The sequence below is a fragment of the Chinchilla lanigera genome, unplaced genomic scaffold, assembly GCF_000276665.1.
Source record: "Chinchilla lanigera isolate Chin_1 unplaced genomic scaffold, ChiLan1.0 scaffold00004, whole genome shotgun sequence".
NCBI classification, from domain to species: Eukaryota; Metazoa; Chordata; class Mammalia; order Rodentia; family Chinchillidae; genus Chinchilla; species Chinchilla lanigera.
Window position 1 is genome coordinate 831174 of NW_004955405.1, and position 18818 is coordinate 849991.

The 18818-nt window shown below is 38.7% G+C and overlaps 1 long non-coding RNA gene across 1 annotated transcript in view; it reads right to left on the reverse strand.

Annotated features, from left to right (window-relative positions):
* The window catches only part of LOC102007728, a 40372-nt gene extending 22856 nt beyond the window's left edge, over positions 1-17516 (reverse strand). The window contains exons 1-2 of the long non-coding RNA XR_259358.1: positions 17351-17516; positions 9891-10082 (exon numbers count right to left, since the gene is read on the reverse strand). This is a non-coding gene — a long non-coding RNA (uncharacterized LOC102007728). The remainder of the gene's footprint in view (positions 1-9890; positions 10083-17350) is intronic.
* Positions 17517-18818: the final 1302 nt, after the last annotated feature.

Below are 18818 nucleotides of genomic sequence, written 5' to 3' on the forward strand. Positions count from 1 at the left end.
TATCCTATTTCATAAATGGATCCATGTTCATTATTATGTGTTTCCTACAACAACCATTGAGAATTATTGAGTGATTATTCAGTGGGTCACTCATGTATAGTTCTATTTATATTCTTTAGAAGCCACTTTGAAGATACCTAAGTATAGTACAACAACTATTGATAATCTCCTACCTCTTTTGTCTGTAAATCACTATAATTTGTCTATTTGTTTTCCTGAGAAACCATCTTGTAGATAGCAATATGTAAAACAATAATCATTGATAATTTCCTACCACTTTGTCTGTAATTTGGTAAGCCCCCCCTATTATTATGTTACCCTTCTTTTACTCTTTAAAATAAAAAAAATTTAAAAAAAAAGAAAAAAAACTGAAAAAAATATATATTAAAACAAAAGCCTTGAGAACAAGAAATCTCTGGAACAAAAGGATTAATTGAATGGGTAAACATACTAGTCAGAAAAAGGATGAGGTCTTTGGACAAGTTTCTGAAATTTCCAGCCCGAGCAGTTGGAAAATGTGCATTCTACCAAGAGCTATAAATATTTTTATAACCAAAATTAGGGGAAGGCAGGCACAAGGTGTTTACATTGAATCAACATCACCTCATTAGCTATGGATGAGGAGAGGGGGTACTGAGAAAGCTTTGGGATGGGGACAAGCCCACCAGTAGAAGTAATTGTTGCTTCTCGATTGGGTATGGTTGTAAGCAAGATCCACTGGCATTTGAGGATAGGGGAATGGATTTGAGTTAAGGTCTTAACATATAATCAAGTAAGTGAAGTGGCCTTTTGTTATCTTTCGCCCATTGCTGTTAATCTCCCCTACTTATCTTCCCTCTTCCAGCTATTGTTAATTCTCTTATCAGAATCAAGCTCCAAAATTTACTCTTCTTGAGACTTTGTTTACTTGACCTCTCCATCCCTTGGTTTCCCTTCTGTAACATAAGAGTAATAAGAAGATCAAGCACATTGGATTACTTACATTTAAAACAGGATAAGGCTTATAAAAATGTACCCGGGGTTGGATATATTTTAAGCCCTTGGGAAACAAATATTAGATATTAAGCCATTTTGTCTTTTAAAAGACAAAATGGCACCCTGTTCACATTTCCATTGAGGGTGAGCATGTAGGGAAATGGGGTAAATGAACGTCTCCATACGGTGTATTCTCAAGCATATGATCTCTCAGTACAACAGGCTTAAGGTAGACCTGGCTGGGACAATAGCTTGTGAACACAGTACAGTGGCCCTGGCCTCTCTGCATAAACCTCTCTTGTATCCTAAAGAATCTGACTGTGTTAGCTTCATTATGATGCACTGTGGGCTCTTCACTTCTACCTAGCCAAAGTTACTTTAGCATGAGTCCACTTGAGATTTGTTTGCTTTTGTCACACCAGCCCAAAGGCAGAATGATGTGTGCTTATCAAGGACTGTGGGGTTACAGGGTTCTGGAGTCATAAATTACATCTGAAACCAGGCTAGCTTTAGCAAAAGAGGTCACACAGCTGAATTCTTGGTCAGCTCAAGGGAGGTGAAAACTCTCCTTCTGTTATCCTTGCTGCCTCTGTCAGTGACAAGCCCGTTAAATATTTCCCTGCTCCTGTTACTGCTTGGCCTCCAGTTCTGGAGACAGTTAAATTCTGAGTTGCCCTTTGTTCACTCTCATGCATTTCTCTTTGACACCAACATGAATCTGCTCCAAATCATTATTTTTTCCAACCATCACTCAAATGTAGACTCTTTTGGTAGCAAAGCTGCTTTGTCTTATTCTCACACAAATACCACTTTTGCTTCAGTTCTTTGGCCCATCCTATCTCTCTTTTGCTCCTTCTAAACTTCTTCCTTAAGTTCACAGTCCATGATTAATCAGAAATGATGAAACTTTTCCAAAAAAAAAATTGTACAACTTGGATTTAAATGAAATCTCATCCTCCTTAGAATTCCCTAGTTAGTATGTTTTCTTTTGCTCAGAGCCGTGTATTACACCCTATCCTACTGCTTAGTGTTGAGAAACAGGATCTGCATACTCTGCTTCTCACTGTTATTTTTAGACCCTTATTTCTCTGCTTCCTCATAAAAATCAGATGCTATTTCATTACATATACCAATAAACTGTATTATCTCCATTTCTACTAGAGCTAAAGGGCAATCCAGGGCCTGCTTTACGAATAGCATTTAATTCTCTCCTGAAGATGACATCATATTGTTTGAGAATTTTTAGAATTTATGCTATAGAACCTCTACTCGGGATTTCAGGAAACTTACACAAGTTATTTTCCCATCACAAATGATGGGTCACATTTGAAACTTTGAAACCATAAAGGATATAAGGTGTTACTCGACTTTCCAGGCAAAATTTAAGCCTATTTATCTATCTATATCTATCATCTATCTATCATTATCTATCTATTATCATCATCTATTACCATCATCATTATTATTATTATCTCTCTCTAATCATGCATTAACAGAAACCCCAAAGCTCCAGATAAGAGAACAGATCTTTTATTTACAGAGCATCTCAGCAGTACCTGATCTCCCCCTTGGTCAAAACAATGAAGACCAGGTATCACCTGTGAAGGCAGAGATTGTACTGTAGAAAAAGAAACCCTGAAATTAAATCACAGCTTATAGAGGACAGCGGTTGCATTTGTCCTTACTCCTCTCTAGGGAGAGACTTTTGCTCTGAAATGTAAGCAGAGAAAGCCAGGGGAGTCTCAAGCCTTTCTTCTCTATTTTGGAATATAAACAGATGGCTCCATGGGAGATTTACCTTTAAGGTGGCTATTTAGACAGTCATCATTTTCGGGGAGCTTGGGTCACACACAGATGGAATGTAGTACTGGGATCCCGCTGGTAGGATTATTTTAATAGTAGCCTAGATTTACTGCAGGCCATTTTTCTGCTCTAGATCCTACTAAGATTTTGCTGCCTTCCACAAAAGGTGGAGTACTAGTCCCAAGGGTATGATAACGTGCCTCTTGGACTTGTTTTTTTTTGTTGTTGTTTTTTTTTTTTTTTGGTTTTTCTCCGGTACCGGAACCGAACCCACGACCTGGCGCTTGCCAGGCAGGCGCTTTTGCCGCTGAGCTAAATTCCCAGCCCGCCTCTTGGACTTGAAGATGCTTTATTTTTAGTGATGGGATGTGTGGGATGCAATAGTTTCTAATATAGTTTGGAAGAGATGATCAAGCATTTTCTAGACCACTGGGTTCTTCTAAACTTACCAATATAGTTGACTCTGATTCTTATTAGGATTTATCACTCATCTTGTGGAGTTCATGTACCTAACCAAAATTATATATGATTAATATATTTGCCATTTTGGGTACATCTGGTCCCATTACATGATATTGTCCACATAGTGGATTGACATGATATTATGTAAATATTCAGATAGTATGGATCTCTTCAGAGCATGCTAAGAATGATGACAAAATAGATAACATAGCCTGCAGCAAGACCATAAAAGTGTATTGATGTTTGTCCCAACTGACTTCAAATACATTCTGATCATTTCTGTCAGTGAGAATGAAAATTAAATATTTTTCAGATCAGTGGCCACATAGTGTACATGGGAGCATGTGTTCGTTATTCCTGTCAAACTCAAGAACAGAATTCATCTGGTTGACTAGAAAAATAATTTGGGTAGAATGGGTACCATTATGCTTATGTATTTTAAAACTTTAAAGGTGACACTGTCTTTGATTTATTAACCTGACTGGTGAGGAGGGTGTAGGCTTCTATGTGGCTCTTTTCACCATAATCTATTTTACAAATTAGGGGAGGAACACATATGAGAGTATTAGCAGCAACTCTACCAACTTTATATATAGGATCAGGCCCAGGAAAGTGGCCACTGGATGATTTTGGTGATTCCGTGGATTCGCTGTGAGCAACCTTGAATAATATTGGATTTATTTCCCCACCCTAGCATTCCTCTCACCCTAGTGGGAAGAATTACCTGTATGCCTTACCTAAATAAGTACCTGTAAGCACCTTTGAGGAAATAACATGAGATTAATTTTCCAACACACTTGCCTAGTTGCATGGTTGGACAGAGTTCTTCCTCCTAAGGTCCCAATTTGTCCTTCATCTCTTATGTTGCAGACATAAAAACTGGTTTCAATATGGAAACTGGTAAAAATTTGGAATATTTTATTGGTTTTAGTGCCATTCAGGCTCCTCTTTCTATTCATCTTGATTATGTAGATTTGAGTGATGCTCTTGTCCTCAGGGGAGATGTTCCATCAACCAGTTCCATGATGCCCTGTGTTTCCGAATTTTGGATTGCTCTGCCAATTTTGCTGTCCATTGAATTTACTGTAACCTCCTTGCTTTGGGTAGCTAAGCGTCCCCAAATGGTATTTGTTATGTTAGGGATTCTACCACTCTCAATTGTATTATTGATCTCTGTTCTATAACAATACCCTGCTTTTTGTCATGCCTCCAGAGGAAAAGTCACTACTGATTTTCTCAATTCTGTAATGTATAAATTATTACCTCAGTAAAAGAAGTGTTTTATATTCTCCCCATGGAGTATGGTCAGCTGATAGATTTTTCTAGCCTTACGTCAGTGTCCACTCCAGTGTTCCTGTTTCCGCCATTTGCTACAGCAGTTGTTTCATTTGCACTTACTGTAGACCACCGTTGTCTCCAAACTTCTAAGTGCTAGACAAGCATTATGTTTGTACTAGTTCCTCAAGGCTTGTGAGATTATTAAATCCCATCATACAGGAGAACAGTATCACATCAATGAAATGGTCATTATTTAGAATTCTGTTAAGTCTGTCTCCCAATTCCTCAATCCAGCACTTTCAGAATCCACTCAGTCCCATTGTTACCTGGCTCCTCCTAGTACCTGTTGGCTAGATCATGGAGTTCTTTGGGATATAGTCTGTTTCCCCTTTTTTAGTTCCAGCACTCCACTAACCAGTTAGCATCATGGCTTCCTGTTACTTATTGGTCCCGTGCTTAGGAATGGAGGTAGAGCCAGCTTCTTAAGGGGAATTGCAAAGTACAGACTCCTGCCATGTCTTTAAGCAGAAGAAAATGATTAGCTTTATCCAAGAAAAGTGGGGACTTTTGTAGATCCAAAGAGCTCAAGAGAATCTGAGGTTTCCAGTTTGTTATCCTATGATTCCTTCCCATGTTTCAGAGTCTCACTCTTTTCCACCCAGAGCCTGATTTAATGCAGTTGAGCTTTTAACCTTCTTGGGAGTTCTGTTACTGGCGATGATCCTCTTTTTCACCCACTTGCTATATTTTGAATATAAAATGCCCCCCCAAAATATCATGTATTCAAAGATGGGGCTTTTGGAAGTTGATTGGATTGTGCAGGCAACAAACTCATTAGTGGGTAAAATCTATAGATGAGTTCATAGCTGAATGTGCTAAGAGGTGGGGCCTGGTTTTGGAGCCAACTAACCATGGACTGAAACCCCTGAATCCATGAGCCAACACAAAGCTTTACTTCTTTAAGTCACGCACATCAGATGTTTTGGCCCAGAAACAAAAGGTGAAATGCACCATTGAAAGATGTATCGGTTAAATTACTAATTTATAGACTGTCAAGGAGGATCTCTGACTTTTACATTCTGTTTTTGCTCGGTAATTAATTACCCTCAGCCTCTCAATGTCTTTCCCAATACATCAGTTATGCTCAGCAAGAGACACCTAATTCCATCGTCTTTAAAATTAGCGCTTTCACTCATCTCCCAAAAGTCTGATATGCTGTACTTGCCTGGACAGTTTAGTTTTCTGGTATTTCCTTCCATTGCATCTGAAAAAAGCTTTTATCTCTTTGTATGATATCTTTCTTCTCTACAAGGCATTATTCAAAAAAATTTACAAATTCTTAGTCTAGTGCCTGACACAATGTAATTACTCTATTTATTGAACATGTAAACACTAGACTTTTGTGCCCTGTGTGATGATCTTTTGCTAAGTTCAATAATTAGTTTGCTCGTTAATATAATGCAAATAGAATCAGGCTAATTCTAACATACTGAAATTGGATTCTGCTACTGGAGTGAATCAGATTTGCATTAAGAAATGGATCGCAGCGAAGCTAATGATTAACATTTATCTAAAATTGACTTAGGCCAATCTGATGTGTTGGGGTCTAATCTAGATGGCTCCAGACCATATCTCCTTTGTACAGGCCTCCAGGACTGCTGGCAGAGGTCTCTCTACATACAATGACATAAGCTTCAGCCAGAGCACTAGGTTTTTTTTATAAAATCGACTATGTAAACATTATTTGCGTCAATAATATTAATTGCATGGAGCAGTTATCACTTTGCATATCCCCCAAACACATACGTCTTATTGAAATAGAACTGATTATGACTCATAATGGATACCAAAAAGATTCCAGCCATGCTGCCTTAGCGAGTAGGACACAATGGAATCCATTTTCACAGCCTCTCTTATCTGTACTTGCAGAAGACTCTGCCTTACATTCTCAGTGTAATTCCTTTCAAGGCAATATGGTGAGTTATCATAGAAGGAATTCTGCTTTTAGCTTGTTTGTTTCCTTGGGGTGAAGGGCAAGGTCTCCAAGTATGTTTTCCTTCCAAAGGAAGAAACGACAAGACAAATAGAGCCTTATGGAACAACCCTAGCTTTTTCACATACGCCATTCACCAGTGTGCTAAACAGCAAGCTTTCATACATCACGGACACCCGCTTGCTTCCTGCCTTCCTGCACCACTAGTATCTGGCCCAGAATCTAAGCGCACTACTGAATGCACAAAGAATCCCGTTGTATTCTCCGTCCTCTCTGTGCTTGCTGGAGCTCCCTCACGTTGCTCCAGCTCAGCAGTCAGCTGCGTAGACAATGAGAGCCTGTCTCTTCATGCTGCAATTTCCTGCTCTCCATTCTCCGCTCCCAAGAGCCAACAAAGGAATTCATTAAAGGAGTTAAGTGCTTGGTTATTATCAGAGGGGGGAAAACAAGTTCAGCTATTTTTGACCACAGTGGCCTTTCACAACAGCCACTAAAGTCAGCGCTTCCCTCAGTTGACTGTAGCCACAGAGAATCATCCAGCATGTCTATTGGTCACATTGTGATGCCTCTGTAGGAGGAGCAGAAGAATAGCGATGGATTTTGCTGTCATTTAAATGTCAAAGGCAGGCATATAATTATTTGAAGATCTCAGTGTTATTTTTTTCTTTGCTCACTTATATATCACTTGAATAGTTATTGAATTTCTTGGCAAGTTCTACCTGCTAAAGCAAATACAGCTCATACATGAATATCAACTTTCCTGGAAAATAAGCTAAAGAAACTTGTTTTACTATTTTTTATCAAGTACAGTTGGTAAGAAAATAAAATCCCTTATTCCAAGAGTAGTCAAAATTTTAGTAGCTTGTAAGGCACAGAAGGAAACCTCAGTTTATTTCTAAAATAGTAACAAACCATATATTTTTGATAAATGGTTTAGTATACAGAAGTTACTTTATTCTTCTATCAAATTGCCTTTCAATTAGTTAATTGCTTTTCTACCTTCTGTAAAATTTTACAGATGGCTGCATCTCATATATTTGCAAAGGTATAAATATGAAAGAGGAAAAATAAAGCTGAGTGAAGTGAATGTTTTAATCAGAGTTTCATTGGTAAAAGTAAAATTGCATGTACTTTACAATGCTTCTCTTTGTGCGTTATCAGGGAAGGATGAGCATGCTTTTTATTTGTATTGCTGAATAGGAGGACAGCATGTCCAGAACTGATGAATAAGATATTACCATGAACTTTGATAAGAACTAGAATTTAACTTGGTTAAAAGTAACAGTCTTTTCTTTTATGTCCTGAACCCAGTTCCGGGGTTAGTGCTTAGCTGTCAACATTCTCCCAGTGTGTACACTCCCGGAAGCACAGGAATGGGGTGCTGCCATTCCGAGAGGTGCTGTGTGACTCACTTCACTGCAGGTGATGGGGACAGATGCGCACACCCCATCTAAACTGTGGGGGTCAGACCTTCACAGCAGCATAGACAGCTGCACTGAATGGAGAGACACTGCGGCTGGGAGCCTCTGGTAGCTGAGTTTAAGGGCAACGCACCTGAGGCCTATGAATTCTCCAACTGAAACCTGCTCTGCAGTCTGCTTTGTCTGAGACTGGCTTGTTTAGCCTTAGCTTAGCTTTGTGAGATGCGCCAACATTTTCCTAAAAAGTGTGTTTATTCACTTAACTTAGCTCCATGCTGGTGTCTATTTCAAGAAGCCAAGTGAAATTCACCAATGCCTGACTTCTGTTTGCATCATGCATATACATTTCTTATCACACGGTAAACATCAGTGTCATTTGAGACTTCTCTTGCCTAATAATCAATGAAGAAGGAATATTTTCCTGAGGATTTTTCCTTAGACTAAAATGTCTGCATTAACCATAACAACACATTATATTTTAAATAACTATATTCTTGCATAGTTCATTTTTACTGCTCAGTATAAATTTCGATAATTAAATATTCTGATGACAATGGTGGAAAAGATACTTGTTGAAGGATACTGTATTACAGAGATCAGCCCAGCATTTAAAATATTGTTATATGTCTATTATGGAGCTTTTAACAAAATAGTCCCCCAAAATGCTGATAATTCATAATTCTTTTTAAAATGTATAGCCTCTTGCCATTTTACAAATGAGGAGTAGTATCAGCTTCTATAACAACCCTTAGGTAATGTTAAAATAGCATTTTATAAATGAAGACTCAAGTTTAGTGGTATTAGGCCATATTTACAGAGAGAGAGCAGAGAGGGGGAGAGAGACTTAGGGAAAAGGCCTATCTCTGATAAAATTGCAGCTATTCTTATCGCTTGCTCCCTTGTGAGATTGTCATCTTCCTTGGATCTTGGAACAACTCTTCCCAAATGCATGTATTCAGTCTCATGCTAATCATAAATTCAGCAAATGTTTGTTGGGTGAAAATTTACCTTTCTGGAGGCTAATAAACAACAGATGTAGGCAAAAACAATACGATGACCCTGGGAGAGAACGTGGGAACTTAAATCCCCAGTGAGACCAGAGGGAATAAAAGAAAAATACCAGTTGTTAACTTGAATGGAGTCAGCAAACTGATAAAGCAGGTGGGAAGGAAAAAGGTGACCTGCAATCTTATGCCCTTTCTTTCTTATGTACAGTCGTAATTTCAGTTGAAATAAAATGTGTTTCTTACTCATTGGTAGTGAATATTAATCCTACAGGTTTTTATAATACTGAGAAAAGTTACACAGAATTTTAGGCCTGGGGCTGGGGATTTAGCTCAGCGGCACGGCACCTGCCCGGCAAGCGCAAGGTCATGAGTTTGATCTCGTACCAGAAAAAAAAACAAAAAAAAAGAATTTTAGGCCTGAGAAAATATAACAGTAGAAATTCAGATGACTCAAGTTTAAGTAGCAGCAGAGTGTTTGATTGTCTGATGATCACCTCTTTACTTTCTATTTTGTTTTGGAGGCTTGCATTGTGCTAAAATCCTGATAATGTTAAAGCAAAATATAGTTCTTGACCATATTTACCATAGTTTACACCATTTTACCAATTCTTGAAGCTTGCAGGTAAAACATTCTCTTTCTTCCCTTCTTCCCTGTCATTTAATATTGTCTCCCCTCCCCTCCACCACACACCAGCTGGGTACTAGAGAGGAGATAGTGAGGATCCTTGAAAGAGCCAGGCTGTACAGTAATGTGCCCTGCTGGTTAGAAAATACATGAGAAGGGCTTGCCAGTGGGGACCTTATGGCCAAGTTATCCAGTTGTGCAAAACTACAGTTATGCCTTACTAGAGCACAGTATAATGCTGAAGGCAGAGTTGTGACTTTACTCCTTAAAAATCACCGTATTTGCACTGAATTATAAATTTGGGTTTAATTATATAAGAACTTCACCTGATTACGTGTCACTCAGTGTTTGACCAAGAGGTGCAGTCTTAAATCAGCATTTCTCCAAGCATTTCTTGAGGAGCCCTGGAGCCAGCAGTGCCCTCTGGAAAGGAAAGGTCCTTGAACAGGGAGCTTGTGTGGCCCTTCCTATCTCTTCGCAGTCTTGGAGTGGCAGGGCTCACTGAAATGTTAGCATCTCTGAAAAGCAGTGCAAGATAGAAGTTTAATTTACCCATCAAATTACATCATATCTACTTAATTCCCTAAGAATTAATGATTTATGGGGTACATTTTGTGACAGTGATTCTGGGACATGTCTAACAATATGTAACAGAATGCTTCTTTAGAGTCTTAACCTCTTCTAGGTCATATTCACTTTAGAAGTGGAGGACGAATATAAAGGCTTTAGCCAGAAAAAGTTACACAGACATATGGACATTAAACTTTATATAAAATTCAAAATTTACATATTATTTAAGTGTGATACTTAAGATCCACCACTGGGTGCTGTCTTGAGGAAAGCTGAACATTTTGGCTAACTCACGTATTGAGGTTTCTTTTAAGAACTTTTGCCATAAGTGCATTTACTGTAGATAACAAGCTTTACAGTTTTATTGTTACCCTCTACTCAATATAACATGTGCCTTTCACATTTGCCATGGCCCTGTCGAGTAACCTGCACAAGGAAAGGGATAGGCATCATCAGGAAACTGAGCCCAAGGAGACCAAGGTTGCTGCCCTCCAACTCCCTTAGATATTCTGAAGTACAGTGTAGCAAATAAAATTTTAAATACATTTATTTAGTGGATAAATTCCTGATAGATTAGGATTTCCTGATTCTGTTTAAATTAGCATTATTCAAAAATAAAATATTGAGTTATTTCAACAATCTGTAACACATTGCTCATGTAGCCAAAAGTAAGACGTACAGACTGTTATTTAGCCTGTATGTGGTCTACCTTAAATATATACCTAAGGATGGAATACTTTTAGCTTTTTATTATTTTCCTTTCCCTTTGTAAGCTAGGATGATGTAAGAAAATTGATGCTGTTTTGTTATTTAAATCCATATCTGTCCATTTCTTCCTGAATCAAATGACTCTTTAAAGGGAAATTATTAAGTTATTTCCAGGATATTGCAGAGGAAACTACGCGTTAGTAATACAGTTTGAAACATTTTTTTAACATACTGAGGGTTTAACCCTGATCCTTCCCACTGAGCTACATCCCTGCTCCTTTTTAATTTTTAAATTTTGGACAGGGTCTTCCTAATTTGTCGAGTTGCCCAGGCTGGGCTTGAACTTATAATGCTTCTGTCTCAGCCTCCCAGAGTGCTGGGATTACAGGTGTGTGCCATGAAACATGGCTATATTTTGAAACTTTATTTCAAACATTTTCCCTTTGGTTTCTTTTGCCCTAAGCTCTTATTGCTCAAGGCTTTTAATTTTCAATTTCTTTTCTTTTTCATAATACCACATTTGCCATACTAATATAGGAGTTGTTACATTGTAAACCCAACAGACAGCATCTTTTTAAATAATATTAACATTTTAATTCTATTGCATCTTCCTCTTTAAAATTTGACTTTTCCTTATACCACTGAAGACAAGAAAATGGAAATGAATGAATACCAGCTGACAGTATAAGTTATTTAATTAAGATAAATCTTATTTAACCTTTAACAATATATAGCAAATACCATTATTCTCAGTTTATATCTAACTTTTACAGCCTAAGATATTTTATAGAGTCACATAGTTAGGGCATAGTAGAGCTAAAACATGAGCTAAGATGTTCTTACTGAAAAAAGAGCATTTTTTTAAAACAACTTCAAAATGATGTGGGGTGTGCCTGTAGCTCCAGTTGCTTGGGAACCTGAGACAGGAGGATTGTTTGAGCCCAGAAACTTGAGGTCAGCCTGGGTGACTTACACTGTATCTCTCATAACAATAATAATATTAATAATAATTTCAAAGTAACTGATGGGGCAAGTGTTTAGGGTTTGGGTGCCAAAATAAACAAGAATTTATTTGCAGAGAAACAAATTCCTGAATATCTATACCCACGCATGGCTTAACGGCAGGAATGGATCCTGGGAAATGTGTCATTCGGCAAGTTGGTCCCTGAGCATCATCGTGTACTTACACGAATTGAAAAGGGTTAGGTCCCTCCCTTTAAAATAGCAGTACTTTGATAACATAGTTGTTTGCAGTTATGATCAATTCTGTGCATTATTATACTGCTGGACTTTTTATGGCTGGCAGCACAGTATGTTTGCTTACATCACCGTCACCACAAACACATGAGCAATGTGCTGTGATGCATATGATGTCGTGATGGCTGCAGTGCGTGGGCAGTCAGAAATTTTAACTCCAGTATAATCTGTGAGACCACAGTCATACTCATGGGGTCTTATTGACCAAAGCATCACTACTGAATTCATTTTTCATAATAGGCAGAGTCACGCCTTCTACCTGAGTCTCTGTTACCTCTGTGTTCTCTTGCTAATCATCCCTGTCCTAACATCTAGATTCTCCTTCTATGATATGCTATACAGAAAAATACTTGCAGTTTCTAATTTGAATGCATTTTACACACACACACACACACACACACACACACACACACACACACAACTTTACACCTTTTAGAAGTAAATACATTTCCTGATCTCAATGTGAAAGACCTTAAGTGGCTGGCCTAGTTTGGAATCTTGTCTCTGGTGTAGCTGCTGAATTCACACCTGCTGCTTCTCCATCTGGTGCAATTTTAGATCAGTAAGACCATCTTGAAATATGTGGAAAATGTCAAACATACTCCAAAAAAAGTGCTGTCTTCTTTTAAACTGGTGATGTCCTGAGATGACTGAGGTTTTTCTTTTCCTAAAGATTAGCACCTACTTTTTATTTTTCACTGACCCAGTGTATTTTATAATGGATCAAGACAACCTGGTTACGGTTTAAAGATCAGATAGAGAGCATTTCAAAAGTAAATGTCATTGTACTTGATGGTAAGCACTTGAAAGGTCATCTTTGCTATACTCAGAAGATATTAATCATGCATATGGACAATATAACAAGTTTTATTTATTTCTTTTAGTTAGTGCATGTGCAAATGGGTTTCTGTCTTGGTTACTTTTCTCTCTTTGCTGAGACAAAATACCTGATGCCCAGTATTAAGGAAGGAAAGATTTATTTAGCTTACAGTTTGTAGAGGTTTCAGTCCACACTGGGTGGGCTCCAAGGCAGAGTGGCACATGGCAGAGGGCAACAGTTCACGGTGGCAGCAAACAGCAAAAGCAGCAAGAGCAAAATGGAGGAGCAGCGCAAGCAGCCTCTTTCCCTACCTTACATTATATGCAAACTACCTGCCCTCGGGTAGTGTAGCACTCATACTCATAATCCCAGCATTGGACCATGGATCAATCATAAACTCTAAATTCCCGCACCATGACTACATGAGGCTCTGGGAGGACACGGAGATACAAACCATAACAGTTCCTATCTCAGTCTTACTCTATCCAGTACAAGTGGCTTGATTTACTCATTTAGCTATCTACTGTGAGCAAGATTCTAGTGGGAATTATGCAACTAAGGCCAAAAAAACATGTTCAGTATGAAACTATCTTTGTATAGGGTAGTTCTTAGCTATTGTCTTGTTAATTTTTTGCTCTTAACATTTTGGGGTATGGAACATTGTGATGTTTTGTTGCATATTTATAGGTAACTTTTACTGTACTTTTATTCAATCACCTGGAGATGATTATTTTTCAATAGTAATAAGAAAGATGTGAGAGTAAAATTGCACAGTGATTCAAAGGAGTAAGTAGGATCGAATCCTGAATTGGCTGTCTAGGAGGATTGCCAACCTTTGGGACATACTATCCTTCTGATGTATGTTATGCTTTAGTGTAAAGATTTTTGCATTCCCTCAAGGGACAGATACTAGGATATTTTCACAATATAGGATAATAATTTTTGTTAACAAAATATTAATGGTTCAAAGTTCATTTTAATTCTATTCGAAATGGCAAGACTTGGTAACCTTGGGCATTGCTTATTACAAAATGAATGCAGAAGAAAGTTACAAAGATACATGATTCTCTGATCTTAGCAAAAACACACCTTCGTGGTTACACTGGGACAGGACCTCTTATCACTGGGAAGGGCCGGATCGAGGCAACAGGGTAGGATCAGTTTTCTGGGAGAGCTTGGGCTCAGCTGGAGTTGTTCGCTAAACCCTAAAGTCATGAACTGGCCAGTCTTACGTTTCTTTCCACAACTATATTAGATGCTAAATCTCGACCTGGTCATACTTCTAATTTAGAGGATACTTTCAAGAATCTAGACTCTTTTGAGTTGGTATCACTTGGCCATCTCACTGCAGCAATTTCACTCACAACTCCTGTTTATCTGAACCTAACAGGATAAACAAACCCACCAAAAAAGAAACTAACCTGGTAGTTAAGGTTCCATCTAGAAATCTGAGCTTTGGGAATGTTCAGAATGTATATAGGGAATCAGTTTGTTTCCTAGAATTTATATGTTAGAGAAGTTGATTTTTCCCTGAGAGAATAAAAAACAAGAGAGTAAATGTGGTGGATTGACAACTGGTGGTCAACTTGTAACCCCCAGCTGAACTGAACCAGCATGGTGCCGGGTGTGGGAGGCCCACCTGGGGGTTGTTGCCAGCAGCATAAGAGGCAGAACTGGAGAAAAAGAAGTTCAGAGGATGTTGGGAGCTGGTAGAAGCTGTTGGAAGCTGTTGTGAAGCAGTTGGGAAGCTGCTGGTTTTTGTGGAGGAGTTTGTCATGCTGGCTTTCCTGATGAACTCGGAGGCTCTCACTGTCAAAGGAGCACAGGACTTCATTGCCACTGAGAATGGCTACAGTTCACTTTGGGAGAGCTCTGGTCCTTACTCTGAGCATCGCTTCCTGGCTCCAGGGCAGATCCCTCAGCCTATTATCACATATCCTTCATCCCTCCGGCATAGACTCTCTAGCTTCCACCACTGACCTTTGGGCCTGCCCAGCGCAGATCCGTGAATCAGGCCTGCATGAGACATTGTCATAGGCTCTAGGCCTCCAGTTGCATTCATGGGGCTCTTTCCATGGGCTCTAGGTCTTCAGCTGGACTCATGCAAGACATTATCATGAGATCTAGGCCCTCAGCTGGATTCTTTGGTCTGTAGTGTGTGGACAGATTTTCGGAACTTTTTGTATATGAGTCTTTGAGTAACTATTATAAAATAATGTTATAAATTGTGTCCCCTGTTCCCCTTGCAAACTCCCAACTACAACAGTAAACTAAAGCGTACATTATATCTTACAGAAGGGGAGCCCAAAGTACAGGGCCACATAGTGCTTTTTGTGTTTCTGCTTCACCTTGGCCTCAGACACATATGGAAACATTTCATTCTGAACAAAATTCTCAGCAGCAGCACTAATCATTCTTTTAATTTCAAGCCAGGTGTGGTGGTACAAGCCTGTAATCCCAGCACTCAGGAGGCTGAGGCAGGAGGATCATTGTGAGTTCAAGGCCAGCCTAGGCTACCAAGTGATCTCAAGACCAGCCTGAACTCCATAACGAGATCCTGTGTCAAAAAAGCCCAAGAAAAAATTTAATTTCATAAAGGATCAAGTGCATAACAAGGGATTTGCTCATACCTTGACAAATGCTTTCGAGCCAAGGCTGACATTTTTTGGCTGCCTGAGTTGATATGATGATAAGGCAGTTTTAAGAAGAACTGTTAATCACTTCAGAGCTGGTCCGTAGTCTGACTGTGGTCTTGAGAATTCATCGAAGGCTCAAGCATCCCATGACTGAGCTTTGGCTTGAGGTAATGGTGGTGCTGCTGTCTGCTGCCCCACTCCCCTGGTGCTGTCTGGAGAATGACACTTGCTCCTACATCTGGAGTGCTGTGTGACCTGAGTGATGCTGGCTACTTGTGGTGGCATCTTAATGCTCTGTGATTCATTAGATATCTTTCTTCCTGTGACTTACATCTCCATGGCTTCCCCGAATGTCCTTTTTTCCATAGACAAGTAAGCTTCAAAAGGTTTTTTCTCCTAACACCTCTTAAAGTGCAGGATGTGTACCCTGGCTTTTGTGAGGCACCTGCATAATTTGTACAGATCACTCCACTGGGTCCTTTCCTTAGGAAGAAACACTATCGTGCTTTCAGTTCTGTCAGTAGCACCTAGGGCCATAGCTGGTTGCCTTGAGAAATTTGGAAGAAGTGACAAATGGAAATTCCTTGTTCCTACCTACTTGGGCCTAATTCCAGTCTTAAGGACAGGACAGTGCCACTCATTCAGACCCTCCGTGCTAAGTATGGCCTGGGAATTTCACAATTTCTTCCTCAGGAAGGATAAGTACCTCTTTGACTACAGGGAGTTATGGTCCGGATGGGTGCCACTTCTCCATGCTGTGTTTTAAAAAAGATGGTTAATAACAAGTTTCTACTGGATAATAAAGTCAAAAAAATTAAATGACTATTCTTTTTCCCTTGTAAATTAATAATAATAATAATAATCACAAACACCAACCACAATAAAATGCCTTCTTCCTGCTGATATTGAAAACTATATACACTCTGCTCTTCTTATACAGGTTTAGCCACTAACAAATGTAGATATAAATGTAGACTTTAAACGTATTATTCCATATAGTCTCTGCAGTCTTTCTCTACTGTCAATGGTTTCTCACTTTAAAAATCAGTAGAAATTCATAGTCCACTGTAGTGGTTTTTGTTTATCTATTTTTGTGTAGGGACCTGTTTAATTTGCTATAAGCCAGGTTGTTATTTGGAGGTGAGTTGATGTACACAAAAAATACATTCAAAAGTCAGAGCATTATAGAGATAATAAGTGTTATAGATTAGATTTTAACATGTTTGAATTTAAAGCATTCTATAATTGAAGATGTAAGATGACAGATTGGTCTGTCTTGGGCTGGTGAGGGTTGTGTGGGAGGAAGAGAGAGAGGCTGTCAGGCGAGACACTGCTGGAGGAAGCTGAGTCAATTATAAACTGTCAATAGGAATTCTCATCTATAAAAAGGGATCTATTATGTGGAAATCATTGCTATTCCAGAAGTAATTATTTGAGCAAATAGTTTCTAGCACATCCAGCAACTGTTGGCGTGAAAACATTGACTAACAGCTATGTCTAATGGTCTGTAACTCGGTCTGATAGCGAAAACTGGAAGAGTGTAGCATTTGAATGTCTGGTCTCCCCATGGGCAGTGACAAAACTGACATCATAATATTGATTTATGGAACTGTTCTTTGATATAACTTTAAATTGTGCTAGACTCCTTTGCAGAATGGGACTAAGTACCTACCAGTATTTTACCTCTAAATATTTCCATGATAATTAGAGCTCAGGTTGAGTTGTTAACAATATATATTTATTTTCCTTAGATTGTGTCTTTCATATTTAAAAAAATTATGAGAAAGATATTTACCTCTGCAGTTTCCCTTCTGCACCATCCCTCTGAAAGTATGATACATGCCCCTCAGCTCGCCCAGGGCGGATGCCTGGGAAGTTTGCCAAGATGCGCCAGCTTTCTCATCATTCAGCATGGTCCTCCATTCCAACAGCAGGAGTCAGTGCTGTTGAATTACAACTGTTTGGCAGCCTGTTGAGATTTGCCTCAGCTATCTCCATAGAGATTTGGATAAAGACTTAGTGATCCAGTAGAATGTTCTAGAAGCATCTGTCCAGTGTTCTGAGTGTGGCAATTTTTACAAAAGAATTAGCTTTTCATTAGGAAACATTGAACAACAATTCTGTGCTCTGCTTAGTTCCTTAGACTGAGAAAAAAGGATTCGGGGGTGAAGGGCAAGTTCTCCTTGTCCTACCTCTTCAGATAGCTAAGTCTAAAGAGAGATGTGCTTTAAAAATGGTGTGTATGGACTTGGTGGATTTCTTCTCTTACTGAGTTATTAATTTTTTGGGCTTGGTGATATTGTGCTAACTATATCGAAGTATAGAAATATTGAGTATTAAATAATTAAAAATGTTCCTATAGCTATTAGTGACTAGTCTCTGCCTTCAGTCACTAAAATGTCTCTACCATCAGCCCAGTCCTGATTACTATTTTACATTAAAAGAAGATACAAATGAATACATCTGAACATTTTAAAGCGTTATTACTTATCTTTAAAAACACAGCATACTCTGCTGTTATCAGTATCACTAACATCATCAATGACTCTTCACCATTTACTGCCATCCACCATCCAAAGCTTTTTATGTATGTTAACTAATTTACTTTGCCTAATAAAGCTATGAAACACTTTTGTTATAATACACAGTTTTACAGTGAAGGAAACTGTGAGACCTAGGAAGTAGGTAACTTGCTCAGAGTAGTCCAGGTAGTGATAAAACTGGGAATCCATCCTGCATACCTTAGTTTTAAACTCCCAGCTCTTCTCTGCTACTCCTGGCAGCCTCATTAAGCAAATGTCACTGACTATTCTAGGTGGAATCTTGTGTTGTTTTATAAGATAAATATATAGCCTTGCTACTACATTTGTTTAGATTTAACTTTACCGGAGATCAGCTTAGCTTTGACATTTATAGGCATGGGTTAGCCTTCATCTCACTGCAAGATATAAAGCAACCTGGTATTTAGTTTACCTGCAAAAGGCAGTTAGGAAGCCCTAGAGGAACCTAATTAAAATGCAGCACATTTCCAAGGCACCATATCTGGCTGTGTTGCCATAGAAACCATGGGAACGTCTGGTCAATGACCTTTGAGGGAATCTGAGGATACATTTTCTTAAGGCTCCACCCAGTACATTAATCTATAGCTGCAAGCTCAACACATGGAAATTCTCTTATGTAATCTTAGCTGAGTTTAGGACTAAATTATACTGGAAAAACTTACCAGAGACTCTAGAGCTTTTTGAAGGAATATATTTAACTAC